A 20,369-nucleotide genomic window follows, 5' to 3' on the forward strand; every position below is an offset into this window, starting at 1 on the left:
AGACCCCAAACTGCGGTGGTGAGGTTGGGAATGCCATTAAAAAAGAAATTAGAGATGCATGTAACAAGGGAGTATCGGTGATTATGGTTGATGTTAATCTTCAAATAGATTAGGCAAGTCAGCCACAGTGCCGTAGAGGAGGAATTCCTGGAGTGTATACAGGATGGTTTTCTTGAACAGTGTGCGGAGGAACCAACGGGAGAGCAGGCCAGCTTAGACTGGGCACTGCGTAATGAGAAGGGAGTCATTGCCAATGTGACGGTACGAGACTTCTTGGGGTTGATCGACCATAACATGATAGACGTTTTTATCAAGATGGAGATATAAGTAGTTGATTCGGAGACAAGGGTGCTGAATCTTAATCAAGGCGACGATGAAGTTATGAGGTGTGAGTTCACCTTGATAGATTGGGGAGAGTTACTTAAAGGAATGACAGTGGGTAGACAATGGCAACTATTCAAGGAAAGCATGGAGGAACTGCAGCAACTGTTCATTCCTGCCTGGCACAAAAGCAAAGGGGACATGAGGGCCAATCCATGGCTAGCAAAGGAAATTAGAAATAGTATCCGATACAAGGAAGACGCATACAGATTGGTCCAGAAAAATAATAGGTCTGAGGATTAGGAGCAATTTAGAATCCTGCAAGTAAGGACGAAGGGATTGATTAAGAAGGGGAAAGTACAGTACGAAAGGAAGCTTGCAGGGAGCATAAAGACTGACTTAGAATTTCTATAAATATGTGAAGAGAAAGGGATTGGCAAAGAGATATGTCGACCCCCACAGAAACAGGGGAATGAAATAAGGGACAAATAAATGTCTGAGCAATTGAATATATACTTTGGTTCTGCCTTGACAAAAGAGGACACAAATCAGATACCAGAAATGTTGGAGAATGAAAGATTTAGTGAGAGGGATTTAGTGAGGGAGATAGATAGTAGTAGAGAAATAGTGCTGGAAACATTGATGGCATTGATGGCGGATAAATCCCCATGGCCTGAGAATCTGCATCCCAGAGTGGTTAAGGACGTGGCTCTGGAAATAACGGTTTCATCGGTGGTCATCTTCCGAGATTCTATAGACTCTGGAACTGTCCCTGCGGATTGGAGGGCAGTTCACGTCACTCCGATATTCAAAAAGGGAGGGAGAGGGAACATAGGGAATTATAGACCAGTAAGCCTAACACCGGTAGTGGGGGAAATGCTTGAATTCATAATCAAGGACTTTATAGAGGAACATTTAGAAAGCAGTGGCAGGATCAGTCAGAGTCAGCATGGATTTATGAAGGGAAAGTCGTGCTTGGCAAATTTGTTGGAAGTATTTGATGATGGAACAATGTAGTTGACAAGGGGAAGCCAGTCGGTGAGGTATATTTCGACTTTCTTAAGGCATTTGACAAAGTCCCGCAGACGAGATTATTGTGCAAAATTAAAGAGCATGGGATTGGGGTAAATGTATTCACATGGATAGGAAACTGATTGGCAGAGAGGAAACAAAGAGGTGGGATTAATGGGCCCTATTGAAATTGGCAGGCAGTAACTAGTGGGGTACCACAGGGATCGGTGCATGACCCCAGCTATTCACAATATATATTAATGATTTGGATGACGGACCAAAATGTAACATCTCAAAGTTTGCAGGTGGTACCAAGTTACGTGGGAGCGTGAATTGTGACGGGGATGCAAGGATCCTACAGCATCATCTGGATAGGTTGGGCGATTGGGCAAAACAATGACGGATGCAGTATAATTGGGATAAGTGTGAGGTTATTCACTTTGGAAGCAAAAACAGGAAGGCACATTACTACTTGATTGGTTGTAAATTTGGAGAGTGGAGTGTGCAGCGGCACCTGGCTGTCCTTGTGCACCATTCGCTGAAGGTAAGCATGCAGGTGCTGCAGGTGGTAAAGAAGGCTAATGATATGTTGGCCTTCATTGCGAGGGGTTTCGAGCATAGAAGCAGCGATGTGTTGCTGCAATTCTACAGGGCCTTGGTGAAGCCACACCTGGAGGATGATTTGCAGTTTTGGTCTCCTTACCTGAGAAAGGATGTTCTTGCTCTCGAAGGAGTGCAGCGAAGGTTCACCTGATTGATTCCAGGGATGGTGAGACTGTCATAAGAGGAGAGATTGACAAGGTTGGGATTGTTCTCGCTGGAGTACAGAAGAATGAACGGGGATCTCACAGAGACTTACACATTTCTAACAGGACGAGACAGGGTACATGCAGGGAAGATGTTCCCAACGATCTGTGTGTCCAGAACCAGGGGTCACAGTCTGAGGATTCATGGTGAACCATTTCGGACAGAGATACGGAAACATTTCTTCACACAAAGAACATAGAACATAAGAACATAAGAACTAGGAGCAGGAGAAGGCCATCTGGCTCCTCGAGCCTGCTCCACCATTCAATGAGCTCATGGCTGATCTTTTGTGGACTCAGCCCCACTTCCGGCCCGAACACCATCACCCTTAATCCCTTTATTCTCCAAAAAACGATCTATCTTTATCTTAAAAACATCTAATGAAGGAGCCTCTACTGCTTCACTGGGCAAGGAATTCCATAGATTCACAACCCTTTGGGTGAAGAAATTCCTCCTAAACTCAGTCCTAAATCTACTTCCCCTTATTTTGAGGCTATGCCCCCTAGTTCTGCTGTCACCCGCCAGTGGAAACTACCTGCCCGCATCTATCCTATCTATTCCCTTCATAATCTTATATGTTTCTATAAGATCCCCCCTCATCCTTCTAAATTCCAACGAGTGCAGCCCCAATCTACTCAACCTCTCCTCGTAATCCAACCCATTCAGATCTGGGATTAACATAGTGAATCTCCTCTGCACACCCTCCAGTGCCAGTACGTCCCTTCTCAAGTAAGGAGACAAAAGACTGGTGAGTCTGTGGAATTCATTGCCACATGAAGTAGTTGATGCTAAAACTTTGAATATATTGAGGGGGCGGCTGGAGATAGCACTTGGGGAGAATGGAATCAAAGGCTATGGGGAGAAAGAAAGATTAGTTTATTGAGATGGATGATCAGCCATGATCGTGATGAATAGCGCAGCTAGGTCGAAGGACCAAAAGGCTTCCTCCTGCTACTATCTTCTTTATATCTATGTATCCACATGGGCAATGACCCAAAGCCGAGATCGAACCTGGAACATCGGTGCCGTGAGACAGCAGTGCTAACCACTGCGCCACGTGATGTCCTATAACTGCAATTATGAGTGATTTCAATCTGCATATAGATTGTGAAAATCAAATTAGCCACAATACCACAGAAGAGTATATTCTGGAATGTATGCGGTATGGTAATTTGGATCAATATGTTGAGAAGCCAACTCGACAACAGGACACCCTAGACTGAGTAGTGTAATGATTGGATTGGAGAATTGTCACAAGTGGCGAGGTACATTGAAAAGTATCGTCCTGCGTGCAGCTGAACGCATCATTCCGTACAAGAAATAAAAATACACAATTGGGAAAACATAAAATACATTATGTAAATACATAGACACAGGAATCGGGTGAAGCAAAGTGGAGTGTAGTACTACTCAGTAGAGAAGATGAGTGAAGAGATAAGATCAGTCCATAAGTCCATAAGTCCATCAGTTCATAAGAGGGTCGATTTGGAGGTTGTTGACAGTGGGAAGAAGCTGTTTTTGAATCTGTCAGTATGTTTTCTCAACCTTGTGTGTCTCGTGCCCGATGGGAGAAGTTGGAAGAGTGAGTAAACCGGGTGGGAAGGGTTCTTGATTATGCTGCCCACTGTCCAAACGCAGCGGGTGGTGTAGACAGAGTCAATGGATGGGAGATTGGTTTGTGTGATGGACTGGGCAGTATTCACGGTTCTCTGTAGTTTGGTGGGCCGAGCAGTTGCCATACCAGGCTGTGATGCAGCCATATAGGATGATGTCTATGGTACACCTGTAAAAGTTGGTAAGAGTCAATGTGGACATGCCGAATTCCCTTAGTTGCCTGAGGGCGTATCGGCGCTCTTCGCCTTTCTTGGTTGTAGTGTCGACGTCAGTGCACCACGACAGAGTTTTGGTACCGTACGCACCTTGGAATTTGAAGCTGTCAATCATTTCCACCTCTGCCTCGCTCATGGAGACAGTGGTGTCTCCAATGCTTTGCTTTTTGAAGTTGATGACCAACTTTTTAGTTTTGCTGGACATTGAGGCAATGATTGTTGTCGATCGGGCACTCCACTTGGTTCTCTATCTCCCTCCTTTAATCTGACTGATCGTTGTTCGAGATCCGACCCATTACTGTCCTTTCGCCAGCAAACTGGTCGATGGAATTTGAGCCAAATTTTGCCACGCAATCGTGTGTATATTGGAAGTATAGAAGGGATCGGAGTACGCAGCCAAGAGGGGCCCCCTTATTGAGGACGACTGTGGAGGAGCTGTTGTTTTTTTATTCTTACTGATTGGTCTACGTTTCAGGGAGTCAACGATCAACTTGCAGAATGAGGAGTCAAGCCCTAGGTGTTGGTGCTTTGAAATACGCTTTCCTGGGATTATGGTACTGAAGGCAGAGCTGCAGTCAATAAATTGGAGTCTGATGTACGAGTCCTTGTTGTCGTTATGCTACACGGATGAATGCAGGGTCAGGGAGATGACGGCTTTTGTGGACAACTTGTGGCGCTTTGTGAATTGCAGTGGATTTAAGAATTCTGGTAGTATGGAGTTAATGTGCCTCATTACCAACCTCTGGAAGCCCTTCATTACGATTGAAGTCAAGGCCAGGACATAGAGTATAGAACGATACAGTGCAGTACAGGCCCTTCGGCCCACGCTGTTGAACCGACATGGGAAGTCAAAAAACAAAAGCCATCTAACCTACACTATGCCATTATCATCCATATGCTTATCCAATACACTTTTGAATGCCCTCAATGTTGGCGAGTTCACAACTGTTGCAGGTAGGGCATTCCACGGCCTCACCACTCTTTGCGTAAAGAACCTACCTCTGACCTCTACCGATATCTATTACCCCTCAGTTTAAGGCTATGACCCCTCGTGCTAGCCATTTCCATCCGCGGGAGAAGGCTCTCACTGTCCACCCTATCTAACCCCCTGATCATTTTGTATGCCTCTATTAAGTCTCCTCTTAACCTTCTTCTCTCTAACGAAAACAACCTCAAGTCCATCAGCCTTTCTTCATAAGATTTTCCCTCCATACCAGGCAACATCCTGGTAAATCTCCTCTGCACCCATTCCAAAGCTTCCACGTCCTTCCTATAATGAGGTGACCAGAACTGTACGTAATACTCCAAATGCGGCCGTACCAGAGTTTTGTACAGCTGCAACATGACCTCATGACTCCGGAACTCAATCCCTCTACCAATAATGGCCAACACTCCATAGGCCTTCTTCACAACCCTATCAATCTGGGTGGCAACTTTCAGGGATCTATGTACATGGACACCGAGATCCCTCTGCTCATCCACACTTCCAACAATTGTACCATTATCCAAATATTCCACATTCCTGTTATTCCTTCCAAAGTGAATCTCCTCACACTTCTCTACATTAAACTCCATTTGCCGCCTCTCAGCCCAGCTCTGCAGCTTATCTATGTCCCTCTGTAACCTGCAACATCCTTCCGCACTGTCGACAACACCACCGACTTTAGTGTCGTCTTCGAATTTACTCACCCACCCTTCTGCGCCCTCCTCTCGGTCATTTATAAAAATGACAAACAGCAACGGCCCCAGAACAGATCCTTGTGGTACGCCACTGGGAACTGAACTCAATTCTGAACATTTCCCATCAACCACCACCCTCTGTCCTCTTTCAGCTAGCCAATTTCTGATCCACATCTCTAAATCAGCCACAATCCCCTGCCTCAGTATTTTCTGCAATAGCCTACCGTGGGGAACCTTATCAAACGCTTTACTGAAATCCATATACACCACATCAACTGCTCTACCCTCGTCTACCTGTTCAGTCACCTTCTCAAAGAACTCGATAAGGTTTGTGAGGCATGACCTACCCTTCACAAAGCCATGCTGACTATCCCTAATCATATTATTCCTATCTAGATGATTATAAATCTTGTCTCTTATAATCCCCTCCAAGACTTTACCCACAACAGACGTGAGGCTCACCGGTCTATAGTTGCCGGGGTTGTCTCCACTCCGCTTCTTGAGCAAAGGAGCCACATTTGCTATCCTGCAGTCCTCTGGCACTATTCCTGTACCCAATGATGACATAAAAATCAAAGCCAAAGGCTCAGCAATCTCTTCCCTGGCTTCCCAGAGAATCCTAGGATAAAACCCATCAGGCCCCGGGGACTTATCTATTTTCAGCCTGTTCAGAATTGCCAACACCTCTTCCCTCCGTACCTCAATGCCATCTATTGTAATAGCCTGGGTCTCAGCATTCTCCTCCACAACATTATCTTTTTCCTGAGTGAATACTGACGAAAAATATTCATTTAGTATCTCGCGTATCTCTTTAGACACCACACACAACTTCCCATCCCTGTCCTTGACTGGCCCTACTCTTACCCTAGTCATTCTTTAATTCCTGACATACCTATAGAAAGCTTTTGGGTTTTTCTTGATCCTACCTGCCAAATACTTCTCATGTCCCTTCCTTGCTCGTCTTAGCTCTCTCTTTAGATCCTTCCTCGCTACCTTGTAACTATCAAGCGCCCCAACTGAAACTTCACACCTCATCTTCACATAGGCCTCCTTCTTCCTCTTAACAAGAGATTCCACTTCTTTGGTAAACCACGGTTCCCTCGCTCGACGCCTTCCTCCCTGCCTGACCGGTATGTACTTATCAAGAACACGCAGTAGCTGTTCCTTGAACAAGCTCCACATATCCAGTGTGCCCAACACTTGCAGCCTACGTCTCCAACCTACCCCTCCCAAGTCATGTCTAATGGCATCATAATTGCCCTTCCGCCAGCTATAACTCTTACCCTGCGGGGTATACTTATCCCTTTCCATCACTAACGTAAACATCACCGAATTGTGGTCACTGTCACCAAAGTGCTCATCTACCTCCAAATCTAACACCTGGCCTGGTTCATTACCCAAAACCAAATCCAATGTGGCCTCGCCTCTTGTTGGCCTGTCAACATATTGTGTCAGGAAACCCTCCTGCACACACTGTACAAAAAACGACCCATATAATGTACTCGAACTATATCTTTTCCAGTCAATATTTGGAAAGTTAAAGTCTCCCATAATAACTACCCTGTTACTTTCGCTCTTATCCAGAATTATCTTCGCCATTCTTTCCTCTACATCCCTAGAACTGTCAGGAGGCCTATAGAAAACTCCCAACAGGGTGACCTCTCCTTTCCTGTTTCTAACCTCAGCCCATACTACCTCGGAAGAAGAGTCCCCATCTAGCATTCTCCCCGCCACGGTAATACTGTTCTTGACTAGCAGCGCCACACCTCCCCCTCTTTTGCCTCCTTCACTGAGCTTACTAAAACACCTAAACCCCGGAACCTGCAACAACCATGCTCTATCCATGTCTCCGAAATGGCCACAACATCGAAGTCCCAGGTACCAACCCATGCTGCCAGTTCCCCTACCTTATTTCGTATACTTCTGGCATTGAAGTAGACACACTTCAAACCACCTACCTGAACACTGGCCCCCTCCTGCGAAGTCAAACCTGTGCTCCTGATCTTTATACTCTCAATCTCCCGTACCCTAAAACTACAATCCAGGTTCCCATGCCCCTGCTGCTTTAGTTTAACCCCCCCCCCCCCAAAGAGCACTAGCAAATCTCCCCCCCCAGGATATTTGTGCCCCTCAGGTTCAGATGTAGACCGTCCTGTCTGTAGACGTCGCACCTTCCCCAAAAAGAGCCTCAGTTATCCAGAAATCTGAATCCCTCCCGCTTGCACCATCCCTGTAGCCACGTGTTTAATTGCTCTCTCTCCCTACTCCTCATCTCATTATCACGTGGCACGGGCAACAACCCAGAGATAACAACTCTGTTTGTTCTCGTTCTGCGCTTCAATCCTAGCTCCCTGAAAGCCGGCCTGACATACTTGTCCCCTTTCCTACCTACGTCGTTAGTGCCAATGTGGACCACGGCTTGGGGCTGCTCCCCCTCCCCCTTAAGGACCCGGAAAACACGATCCGAGACATCACGTACCCTTGTACCTGGGAGGCAACATACCAAACGTGAGTCTCTCTCGCTCCCACAAAATCTCCTATCTTTGCCCCTGATTATCGAGTCCCCAATTAGTAATGCTCTGCTCCTCTCCCCCCTTCCCTTCTGAGCAACAGGGACAGACTCCGTGCCAGAGGCCCGTACCCCATGGCTTACCCCGATGGCTATTTAGACACGTTGCCTGGTTCTTCATTGGCACAGGTATGATGGTGGTCTTCTAGAAGCTGGTGGCGACCCCGGAATGGAGTAGTGAGTGTTTGAAGATATCCGCGAACACATCTACTAGCTGGTCCGTGCAAGATCTGAATACACGATCAGGGACCCCGCCCGGACCCGTCACTTTCAAGAATGGGGATCTGAGTTCGGAAGCTGTAACCTCGTGTGTGGGTGTGTCCGGGTTGCTGTGCTGTCGATGGCGGCTTGATGGTTTCCTGCTTTAGCCGAGCATAAATGCATTGACTTAATCGGGGAGGGGTGCGCTGTTGCCAGAGATGCAGTTCGGCTTCGCTTTATAGTCCGTAATCTTCTTTAAGTCTTGCTGCAACCGACTAGAGTCTTAAACGCCAGTCCGTGACTCTAACTTGGTCTTATAGTGTCTCTTAGCATCTCTGCTGACTTTCTGGATGTCGTAGATGGATTTCCTGTGTAGATTCAGGGACGCCTGACTTGAATGTCTCAGACATGGCTTCAGTCGGGAGTCAATCTCCCGATTAAGCTATTGTTTCGGGTTGGGGAATCTGCGTCCTTCGTTTTTTGGTGCACAGTCATCTCCACATTTGCTGATAAAGTCTGTGACGGTGGTGACATACTCATTTAGATTGGTCGTTGCGTTCTTAAATATGGGCTAGTCCATTGACACCAAACAGTCCAAACAGAACTCGTCTGTTGCCTCGGACCAGCACTGCATGACCGTCTTAACCGGATTCTCCAGCTGACGTTTCTTCTTGTGTGCCGGGAGAAGAAGTCGCGTCATATTGTCCAATTTTCCGAAGTGCGGTCGTGGGCTGGATTGGCCCATAATTTTTATGTAACTGTGGCCGAAAATCGTATTGCCCCTGGTGGGAGAGGAGATGTGTTGGTGGAATTTTTGCAGTACCTTCTAGTGTTTGTCTTCCCAAGCCACGATGAACAAAGCCTCCAGGTGTTCTGTTTCATTGTTCCCCGGACCTGCATACAGCACATGTATCCAGATCCGGGGAACAGACGGCTACATCCGAGCACCAGGAGGAGTTGATGAGGATGCAAAACCCTCCACCCTTTCCTTTGTCGGATGACGCCGTGTGGTCTGTCCAGTGTATTAAGAAGCCTTCAGGTTGAATGGCACAGTCTGGTGAGGCAGAGGTGAGCCATCTCTCTGTGAAGCAGAAGGCACTGAGAGGTAAGTCTAGCGTTTAGTTCGTCGAGCTTGTTTTCGATCGCTTGGATGTTTGCCAGGGTTGTGCTGGTAAGAGATGTCATGAAAGCTCTTGTCGTCTGTCTCGCCTGCAGATCGCTGCGTTTTCGTCTCTTTCTCGGTCGACAGCTGTGTCTGGATGGTCCCGGGATCTGGTGAGAGGCGTCTGACCTTGTGAAAGGTCTGGCGGGCGCCGGGCACTGGTTTCGTTTTTGGGGTCGCGCCTGGCAGGGTCCCGGGCGCTGGTGGCGAATTTGGGGTTGCGGAGGGAGAATGATGGCGATCCGATCAGTTTCTGCCATTCTGCAAGGACATGTCTACCGTGCAGCGTGTTCAGGATCTTGTATGGGATCTTCACCGTTTCGGGGGTCTTTTATACTTTTGGCTTGGAGACAGGGGTTTCCTGGATCAGGTTAAGCCGGGTACCGTATACTGCCCCAATGTTGGTGGTCTGGTCGGTCGGTCCTCCACGTGGATTCTTCCTTCCATCCATTGCCAATTCGGGCCTGGGCGCGCCTGTCCGGGTAGGAGCTGGGACGACCTCCCCGGGTCGGGTCGGGCCGGTACTCGTGGTCGGGGACCGGCTCATGTGCTCCGGCGGCAGAATCGGGCGGTCCACGGATTGGCGTTCGTTCCTAGGCCGTGCCGGGCACTCCGAGGCCCGGGTCCTGTCAAAATCAAGGTCGGACTTCCGATTTAATGAGAACGGAATCATTGGCAATCTAGTTGTCGAAGGCCCCTTGGGAATTTGCGACTAAATGTTTTAAAAATAGCATTTAAAAGGAAAATAGTGGGAGGGTCGGACAGAGTCAGCACAGATTTCTGAAGGTGAAATCATGCTTGACAAACCTACTGAAATTATTCGAAATTATGTAGGGGAGCCAGTGGAGTTGGTGTATTTGGACTTTCAGAAGTATTTTGTCAATGTCACACATAAAAGAATACTATGTAAAATTAATTTGCATTGAATTGGGGTTAGTCTATTGAGATGGCGAAAACACTGTTTGGCAGACACGAAATAAAACGTATGAATGAATGCGTCTTTTTCAAATTGACAGGCAGTGACTAGTGGGGTACCGCAGTGATCGGGTCTAGGACCCCAGCTGTTCACAATATATATCAATGATTTAGATGAGGGAACAAAATGTCATATCTCCAAATTCGCAGGTGACACCAAGTTGCGTGGGAGGGTGAGCTGTGAAGAGGATGCAGACATCCTTCCATGTGATTTGAACACGTTGAGTGAGTGGGATAATGAATAGCAGAAGCAATATAATTTGGATAAATGCGAGGTTACCCATTTTGGTAGCAAAAACAAGGAGGCAAACTATTATCTGAATAGGCATAAATTAGGAGAGAGAAACGTTCAACGAAACCTGGGTGTCCTCTTACACCAGTCACTGAAGGTAAGCATGCAGGTGCAGCAGGCGACAAAGAAGGTAAATGCTATGCTGGCCTTTATTGCGCGAGGACTCGAGGAGAGAAGCAGAGACATCTTGCTGAAATTATACAGGGCCTTGGTAAGGCAAAACCTGGAATATATGTGTGCAGTTTTGGACTCCTTTTCTGATGAAAGTATATTGAGGGAGTGCAGTGAAGGTTTGCCAGTCGTATTCCTGAGATGGCAGGACTGACGCATGAGGAGGGCATGGATAGATTGGGATAGTATTCGGTGGAGTTCAGAAGAAAGGGGGCTCCACACAGAAATCGATAGAATTCGAACATGCCTGTACAGAGTAGATGTCGGAAGAATTGTCCCATGGTGGGAGAGACCAGAACCAAGGGTCAAAGTCTAAGGATATGATCCATTTAGGACGGGGGATGAGAACAACTTTCTTCACCAAGGGAGCAGTGAGCAAATGGAATTCGTCACCACAGGGAGTAGATGAGTCCTAAACATTTTATGGTTTCATGCAGCAGTCAGATATAGCACTTGGGGCAAAGGGGAGCAAATGTATGGGGAAAAGCGCGAGTTGGATGATCAGCCATGATCATAATGAATGGCAGAGTGTCATTAAGGGGACGAATGACCTCCTCCTACGCCTATATTTACCACGTTTTATAAATCATATGACAACAGGACACTTTGCAATTGGCTTGGATAGAGCCAACATAAATTTAAGAATTCGAAGTCATGTGCAAAAAATTGTTGGCAATTTATCAGGAAGCATCTAGGAGAATAGATTAATGGCGGGATGGGAGAGGCATAGGATGTGATAAAATCAAATTTTTAGAAAGCTGTTGATACGCTCCAACACATGAGGGTAGGAAACAACATTAGATCTGATTGGATTTATAGTGATATTTTGACATAGAATTTGCATTGGTCAAGAGACAGAAAAAATATAATTAAATCATTATTATTCAGACTGGCATACAGTGACCAGTGGTTCAGCACGTATCAGCGTTCTGTTTACAACCATTCAATATCTATATCGAGCATTTGAATGTGGCGATTAAATGTAGTATTTTAATTTTTCCCATGACAAATGTGATGTCAACGTGTGACGTGTGAAAACGATACACTGACGCTTTACGTAGATTTGGAGAGTGGCTAAATCATTGGCAGATGGAATGTCATGTGGAGAAACGTGATCTGATCCACTTTGGTAGGAAAACCGCGGTGGGCAATTTCTCAAATGATGGGCTGCCGGTAGGTCTTGAACATCAAACATTTTGCTGCACTAAAGACTAAAAGCTAACACGTATATGGACACGACATGCAAATATGAATACCAACTGCATGTTGGCCTTTAGGGCAAGTTTAATTTCAGAATAGTAGAAAATACGTTTTAGTGCAATCTTACATGGTCCGAGTGTGGCAACACCTGGAATGTTGTGTGGAATATTGAGCAAGTTATCCAAGCTTCACCATATATGACATGGAGGAAATGAAAAGAAAAGGTAATCAACAGTTCCTGGGATAAAAGGTTCGTCCTGTGAGGAAAGATAATGTATACTGGGCGTTTATTCCTTGGTGTTTATCAGAATGACAAGTGATAGAACATAGAACATAGAACATTACAGCGCAGTACTGGCCCTTCGGCCCTCGATGTTGTGCCGACCTGTGAAACCACTCTAAAGCCCATCTACACTATTCCCTTATCGTCCACATGTCTATCCAATGACCATTTGAATGCCCTGAGTGTTGGCGAGTTCACTACTGTTGCAGGTAGGGCATTCCACGCCCTTACTCTGAGTAAAGAACCTACCTCTGACATCTGTCTTACATCTATCTCCCCACAATTTAAAACTATGCTCCCTCGTGCGAGACATCACGATCCAAGGAAAAAGGTTATCACTGTCCACCCTATCCAATCCTCTGATCATCTTGTATGCCTCAATTAAGTCACCTCTTAACCTTCTTCTCCCTAACGAAAACAGCCTCATGTCCCTCAGCCTTTCCTCATAAGATCTTCCCTCCATACCAGGCAACATTCTGGTACATCTCTTCTGCACCCTTTCCAATGCTTACACATTCGTACAATAATGCGGCGACCAGAATTGCACACAATACTCCAAATGCGGCCGCACCAGAGTATTGTACAGCTGCAACATGCCCTCAGGGCTCCGAAACGCAATCCCTCTACCAATAAAAGCTAACACACCGTACGCCTTCGTAACAACCCTCTCCACCTGAGTGGCAACTTTCAGGGACCGATGTTCATGGAAACCGAGATCTCTCTGCTCATCCACACTCCCAAGAATTTTACCATGAGCCCAGTACTCTGTCTTCCTGTTATTCCGACCAAAATGAATCACCTCACACTTTTCTGCATTAAACTCCATTTGCCACCTCTCAGCCCAGCGCTGCTGCGTATCTATGTTCCTCTGTAACTTGTAACGTCCGTCCGCACTGTCCACAACGCCACCGACTTTAGTGTCATCTGCAAATTTACTCACCCATCCTTCTACGCCCTCCTCCAGGTCATTTATAAAAATTACAAACAGCAGTGGCCCCAAAACAGATCCTTGTGGCACACCACTAGTAAATGGACTACAGTGTGAACACTTCCCATCAATCACCACCCTTTTTCTTCTACCAGCTAGCCAATTTCTGATCCAAACTTCTAAATCTCCCTGAATCCCATGCTTCCGTATTTTCTGCAGTAGCCTACCGTGGGGAACCTTATCAAACGCTTTACATAAATCCATATACACCACATCAACTGCTTTACCGTCATCCACCTGTTTGGTCACCTTCTCAAAGAACGCAATAAGGTTAGTGAGGCACGGCCTACCCTTCACAAAAACGTGTTTACTATCTCTAAACTAATTATTCCTTTCCAGATGATTATACACCCTATCTCTTATAAACCTGTCCAAGAATTTGCCCACAACAGAAGTAAGGCTCACTGGTCCATAGTTACTGGGGTTGTCTCTACTCCCCTTCTTTAAAAAGGGGACAACATTTGCTATCCTCCAGTCTTCTGGCACTATTCCTGCAGACAAAGATGACTTAAAGATCAAAGCCAAAGGCTCAGCAATCTCTTCCCTAGCTTCCCAGAGAATCCTAGGATAAATCCCATCCGGCCCAGAGGACTTATCTATTTTCACACTTTCCAGAATTGTTAACACCTCCTCCTTAGGCACCTCGAGCTCTTCTAGTCTAGTAGCCTGAATTTCAGTATTCTACTCGACAACATTGTCTTTCTCCTGTGTGAATTCTGACGAAAGGTTTTGCTAGTGTCATATCGGAGGGTTTAAACTAGTATGCCAGGGGCGTGGGCATGGGAGCAATAGGTCAGAAGGTGAGAGCATTGAGGGAGGACGAGGGAATAGGGACAGTGTGGCTCTGAGGCAGAGCAGACAGGGAGAAGTTGCTGAACACAGCGGGTCTGGTGGCCTGAAGTGCATATGTTTTAATGCAGGATGTATTACGGGTAAGGCAGATGTACTTAGAGCTTGGATTAGTACTTGGAACTATGATGTTGTTGTCATTACAGAGACCGGGTTGAAGGAAGGGCACGATTGGCAGCTAAACGTTCGAGGATTTAGATGTTTCCGGCGGGATAGAGGGGGATGTAAAAGGGGTGGCGTAGTTGCGCTACTGGTTAGGGAGAATCTCACAGCTGTACTACGGGAGGACACCTCAGAGGGCAGTGCGGCTATATGGGTAGAGGTCAGGAATAATAAGGGTGCAGTCACAATGTTGGGGGTTTGCTACAGGCCTCCCAACAGCCAGCGGGAGATAGAGGAGCAGATAGGTAGACAGATTTTGGAAAAGAGTAAAAACAACAGGGTTGTGGTTATGGGAGACTTCAACTTTCCCATTATTGACTGGGACTCACTTGGTGCCAGGGGCGTAGACGGGGCAGAGATTGTAAGGAGCATCCAGGAGGGCTTCTTAAAACAATATGTAGACAGTCCAACTAGGCAAGGGGCGCTCCTGTACCTGGTATTGGGGAATGAGCCCGGCCAGGTGGTAGAAGTTTCAGTAGGGGAGCATTTCGGGAACAGTGACCGCAATTCAGTAAGTTTTAAATTGCTGCTGGACAAGATAAGAGTGGTCCTAGGATGAATGTGCTAAATTGGAGGAAGGCTAATTATAAGAAGAGAGGCGGGAACTGAAGAACCTAGATTGGGGGCGGATGTTTGAGGGCAAATCAACATCTGACATGTGGGAGGCTTTCAAGTGTCAGTTGAAAGGAATTCAGGACCGGCATATTCCTGTGAGGAAGAAGGATAAATATGGCAATTTTCGGGAACCTTGGATAACGAGCGATAGTGTAGGCCTCGTCAAAAAGAATAAGGAGGCATTTGCTAGAGCTAAAAGGCTGGGAACAGGCGAAGCCTGTGTGGAATATAAGGAAAGTAGGAAGGAACTTAAGCAAGGAGTCAGGAGGGCTAGAAGGGGTCACGAAAAGTCATTTGCAAATAGGGTTAAGGAAAATCTCAAGGCTTTTTACTCGAACATAAAAAGCAAGAGGGTAGCCAGGGAAAGGGTTCCACTGAAGGATAGGCAAGGGAATCTATGTGTGGAGCCACAGGAAATGGGCGAGGTACTAAATGAATACATTGCATCAGCATTCACCAAAGAAAAGGAATTGGTAGAGGTTGAGTCTGGAGAAGGTTGTGTAGATAGCCTGGGTCACATAGAGATCCAAAAAGACGAGGTGTTGGGCGACTTAAAAAATATTAAGGTAGATAAGTCCCCAGGGCCTGATGGGATCTATCCCAGAATACTGACGGAGGCTGGAAAGGAAATTGCTGAGGCCTTGACAGAAATCTTTGGATCCTCAGTGTCTTCAGGCGATGTCCCGAAGGACTGGAGAATAGCCAATGTTGTTCCTCTGTTTAAGAACGGTAGCAAGGATAATCCAGGGAACTACAGGCCGGTAAGCCTTACTTCAGTGGTAGGGAAATTACTGGAAAGAATTCTTAGAGACAGGATCTACTCCCATTTGGAAGCAAATGGACGCATTAGTGAGAGGCAGCATTGTTTTAAGAAGGGGAGGTCGTGTCTCACTAATTTGATAGAGTTATTCGAGGAGGTCACAAAGATGATTGCTGCAGGTAGGGCAGTGGATGTTGTCTATATGGACTTCAGTAAGGCCTTTGACAATGTCCCTCATGGTAGACTAGTACAAAAGGTGAAGTCGCACGGGATCAGTGGTGAGCTGGCAAGGTGGATACAGAACTGGCTAGGTCATAGAGAGTAGCAATGGAAGGATGCTTTTCTAATTGGAGGGCTGTAACCAGTGGTGTTCTACAGGGATCAGTACTGGGACCTTTGCTGTTTGTAGCATATATAATTGATTTGGAGGAAAATGTAACTCGTCTGATTAGTAAGTTTGCAGACGACACAAAGGTTGGTGGAATTGTGGATAGCGATGAGGACTGTCAGAGGATGCAGGAGGATTTAGATTGTTTGGAAACTTGGGCGGAGAGATGGCAGATGGAGTTTCATCCGGAAAAATGTGAGGTAATGCATTTTGGAAGGTCTAAGGCAGGTAGGGAATATACAGTGAATGGTAGAACCCTCAAGAGTACTGAAAGACAGAGAGATCTAGGATTACAGGTCCACAGGTCACTGAAAGGGGCAACACGGGTGGAGAACGTAGTCAAGAAGGCATGCAGCATGCTTGCCTTCATTGGCCGGTGCATTGAGTATAAGAATTGGCAAGTCATGTTGCAGCTGTATAGAACCTTTGTTAGGCCACACTTGGAGTATAGTGTTCAATTCTGGTCGCCACACTACTAGAAGGATGTGGAGGTTTTAGAGAGGGTGCAGAAGAGATTTACCAGAATGTTGCCTGGTATGGAGGGCATTAGCTATGAGGAGCGGTTGAATAAACTCGCTTTGTTCTCACTGGAACAAAGGAGATTGAGGAGCGACCTGATAGAGGTCTACAAAATTATGAGGGGCATAGACAGAGTGGATAGTCAGAGGCTTTTCCCCGGGGTAGAGGGATCAATTACTAGGGGGCGTAGGCTTAAGGTGAGAGGGGCAAGGTTTAGAGTAGATGTACGAGGCAAGTTTTTTACACAGAGGGTAGTGGGTGCCTGGAACTCGCTACGGGAGGAGGTGGTGGAAGCAGGGACGATAGTGGCATTTAAGGGGCATCTTGACAAATACATGAATAGGATGAGGATAGAGGGATACGGACCCAGGAAGTGTAGAAGCTTGTAGTTTCGTCGGGCAGCATGGTCGGCACGGGATTGGAGGGCCGAAGGGCCTGTTCCTGTGCTGTACATTTCTTTGTTCCTTGTTTGAAAAATATTCATTTAGCACCTCTCCTATCTCCTCGGACTCCAAGCACAACTTCTCACTACTGTCCTTGACTGGCCCTACTCTTGCCCTATTCATTCTTTTGTTCCTGACATATCTATAGAAAGCTTTAGGGTTATCCTTGATCCTACCTGCCAAAGACTTCTCATGTCCCATGCTGCCTCTTCTTATCTCTCTCTTTAGGTCCTTCCTAGCTAACATGTAACTCTCGAGCGCCCTAACTGGACCTTCATGTCTCATCTTTACATAAGCCTCCTTCTTCCTCTTGACAAGTGTTTCGACTGCCGTAGTAAACCACGGTTCCTTTGCTCGACCACTGCCTCCCTGCCTGACAGGTACATACTTATCAAGGACAGGCAGTAGCTATTCCTTGAACAAGCTCCACATTTCCATTGTGCCCATCCCCTGCAATTTTCCTCTCCATCCCATGCATCCTAAGTCTTGACTCATCGCATCATAATTGCCTTTCCCCCAAATGTAACTCTTGCCCTGCGGTATATACCTATCCCTTTCCATCACTAAAGTAAACGAATTGTGGTCACTCTCACCAAAGTTCTCACCCTCCTCCAAATCTAACACCTGTCCTGGTTTATTGCCCAGTACCAAATCCAGTACGGCCTCGCCTATCTACATACTGTGTCAGGAAACCCTCCTGCACACATTGGATAAAAACGGACCCATCTAATGTACTCGAACTACAGCGTTTCCAGTCAATATTTGGAAAGCTAAAGTCCCCCATAAAAACTACCCTGTTGCTTTCGCTCCTATCCAGAATCATCTTTGCAATCCTTTCCTCTACATCGCTGGAACTTTTCGGAGGCCTATAGAAAACCCCTAACAGGGTGACCTCTCCTTTCCTGTTTCTAACCTCAGCCCATACTACCTCAGTAGACGAGTCCTCATCAAACGTCCTTTCTGCCACCGTAATACTGTCCTTGACTAACAATGCCACCCCTCCCCCTCTTTTACCACTTTCCCTGACCTTACTGAAATATCTAAACCCCGGCGCCTGCAACAACCATTCCTGTACCTGCTCTATCCATGTCTCCGAAATGGCCACAACATCGAAGTGATGCGAATTAAATGTGCTCAATTCACAGTGTACAGATGCAGGGACATTGTGTAATAGGGCCGGTGTTCCTGAACCAGGAGAAAAAAAATCAGACCACGGACAAGCCATTTAGAAATGAGATGACAAGCATTTATTAACACTGCGCACGGGTAGTCTTTGGAACTATATTCCCCGCAGAACTATGAAAGCTAGATCGTTGGATAGTCCAACAATGTGCAGGTTCGGTGCATTTGAAATGTTAAATTACAGGTAGTGCCGAAAGGGTAGATGGGATTACCGGAATACAGTTGGTGAGCGGGTCGACATGGGGTGTGCTTCCGAGGTGTCGGTGCAGTCTTGAACAACCGAGTGGCTTAGCTCTGTCCGATAGGGGTTTAGTAAATCTACGATTCTGTACACAATTTTACAGTCCAAACTCCGCAGGGAGGCCGTAGACAAAGCTAGGCCAGACCAATTCAGAACAATACATTGATTTTGGCTGAAGGACATTGGGAAGAAATTTGTTTTTCTTAATTCTCCATAATCAAGTGCACTTCATTCGACGACAAATGATATTCGTTTTCTGCTTGATTTTTAGACAGTAACAAATTGTTAAATGTCCAATCAGTCATTATGAGTTATGGATTGTTCTTCCGGTTCATTGACCGAGAAGATTGAGTGAGTCAGACAATAATATCGTTTCTACGTCAGTCTCACCTTACGTGAAACTTCTAAATTTAGCATACAAGCTGCCTGCTTCGATCGGGACCGTTTCATACAGCAATTATTATGCAAATTGTTCTTCACCCAACAGAAAGAAGGTAGAATTCAGAGTTGGAAAGTTTTCCTAATTGTGTTACGGCATATATCAAATGGGTAGCATGCGCTCGATGGTCCTTTGCCCACACTCAAAATTGAATGTCTGGATTCCACGATGACCAACATGCTTCAACAAGCGATTAAATGAATGTTGGATACAGAGGAAAACATTGAGTTGAGGCTCGGATTGTTAATTTACATACAGCCAAAACTAACTTTTCTCTCGCTATCCACCAACTTTGTTTCTATCATTACAGTGCATTATGGAGTTTGTATTAGCTACAATAATTATTTAAAACAATGCAGTTTCAGTCCTTGACATGAACAAGCACAGACTGGTAGGTCGGACCCAAATTCTTATTTGAGCAGAACAGGCAGCACACAGCGCACGCCCGTTATTATCGCCGTCAAATCCAAGAAACGAATTCCACTACATCGTGGTATTCTGCTGTGAATGAATTAATTGAAATGGCATGAAATCACAGTCAATTATGTGCAAGACAGCCAATGCATCTCGTAAAATGTCAACTTGTTATCAGGCCCTTTACTTCAACCAGAATTCCTGTTAATACGCTATTCATCTCCTTCTGTTTTCTGTAGGAACAGAGACCTCAATGTTCGTGTGTAGATTATTTATGTACCTTAAATAAAATAATAGCTTTGGATCACCTTCAGCCACTCACCACGGTGCGGTATAGACGATAAACTGTGTATTGAACGCAATAGAAGATGTGAGCAATATACTTGTTGGTTGAATGCAAACGTGTTGATTTCATTACGTCACTAATGAGACACTGTATTTTCTTTTAATGGCAGAGTTATCAAATCTGAAAAAAAATCTCATGGCTGCAGGTGCGCAGTTCCATCATACACTAAGTGGTTAGTGGCTCTAAACATCTTTGAATCAGTTGGAAGGAAATTTACACATTTCAGTTTGGTAAGTGATGTATGGACATCAGCAGCATGTGATTACAATAAAGCATCGCATGCCAGTCTTGTATCTGAATTCATATTTGGTTAAATAAAGAACAAAGCACAAAGAACAAAGACAAGTATAGCACAGGAACATGCCCTTCGGCCCTACAAGCCAGAGCCGACCATGGTGCCCAACTAAAGTACAATCTTCTGCACTTCCTGGGTACGTATCCCTCTGTTCCCATCCTATTCATGTATTTGTCAAGATGCCCCTTAACTGTCACTATCGTCCCTGCTTCCACCACCTCCTCCGG

Source organism: Scyliorhinus torazame, chromosome 12 (assembly GCF_047496885.1).
Source record: "Scyliorhinus torazame isolate Kashiwa2021f chromosome 12, sScyTor2.1, whole genome shotgun sequence".
In the NCBI taxonomy this organism is placed as follows: domain Eukaryota; kingdom Metazoa; phylum Chordata; class Chondrichthyes; order Carcharhiniformes; family Scyliorhinidae; genus Scyliorhinus; species Scyliorhinus torazame.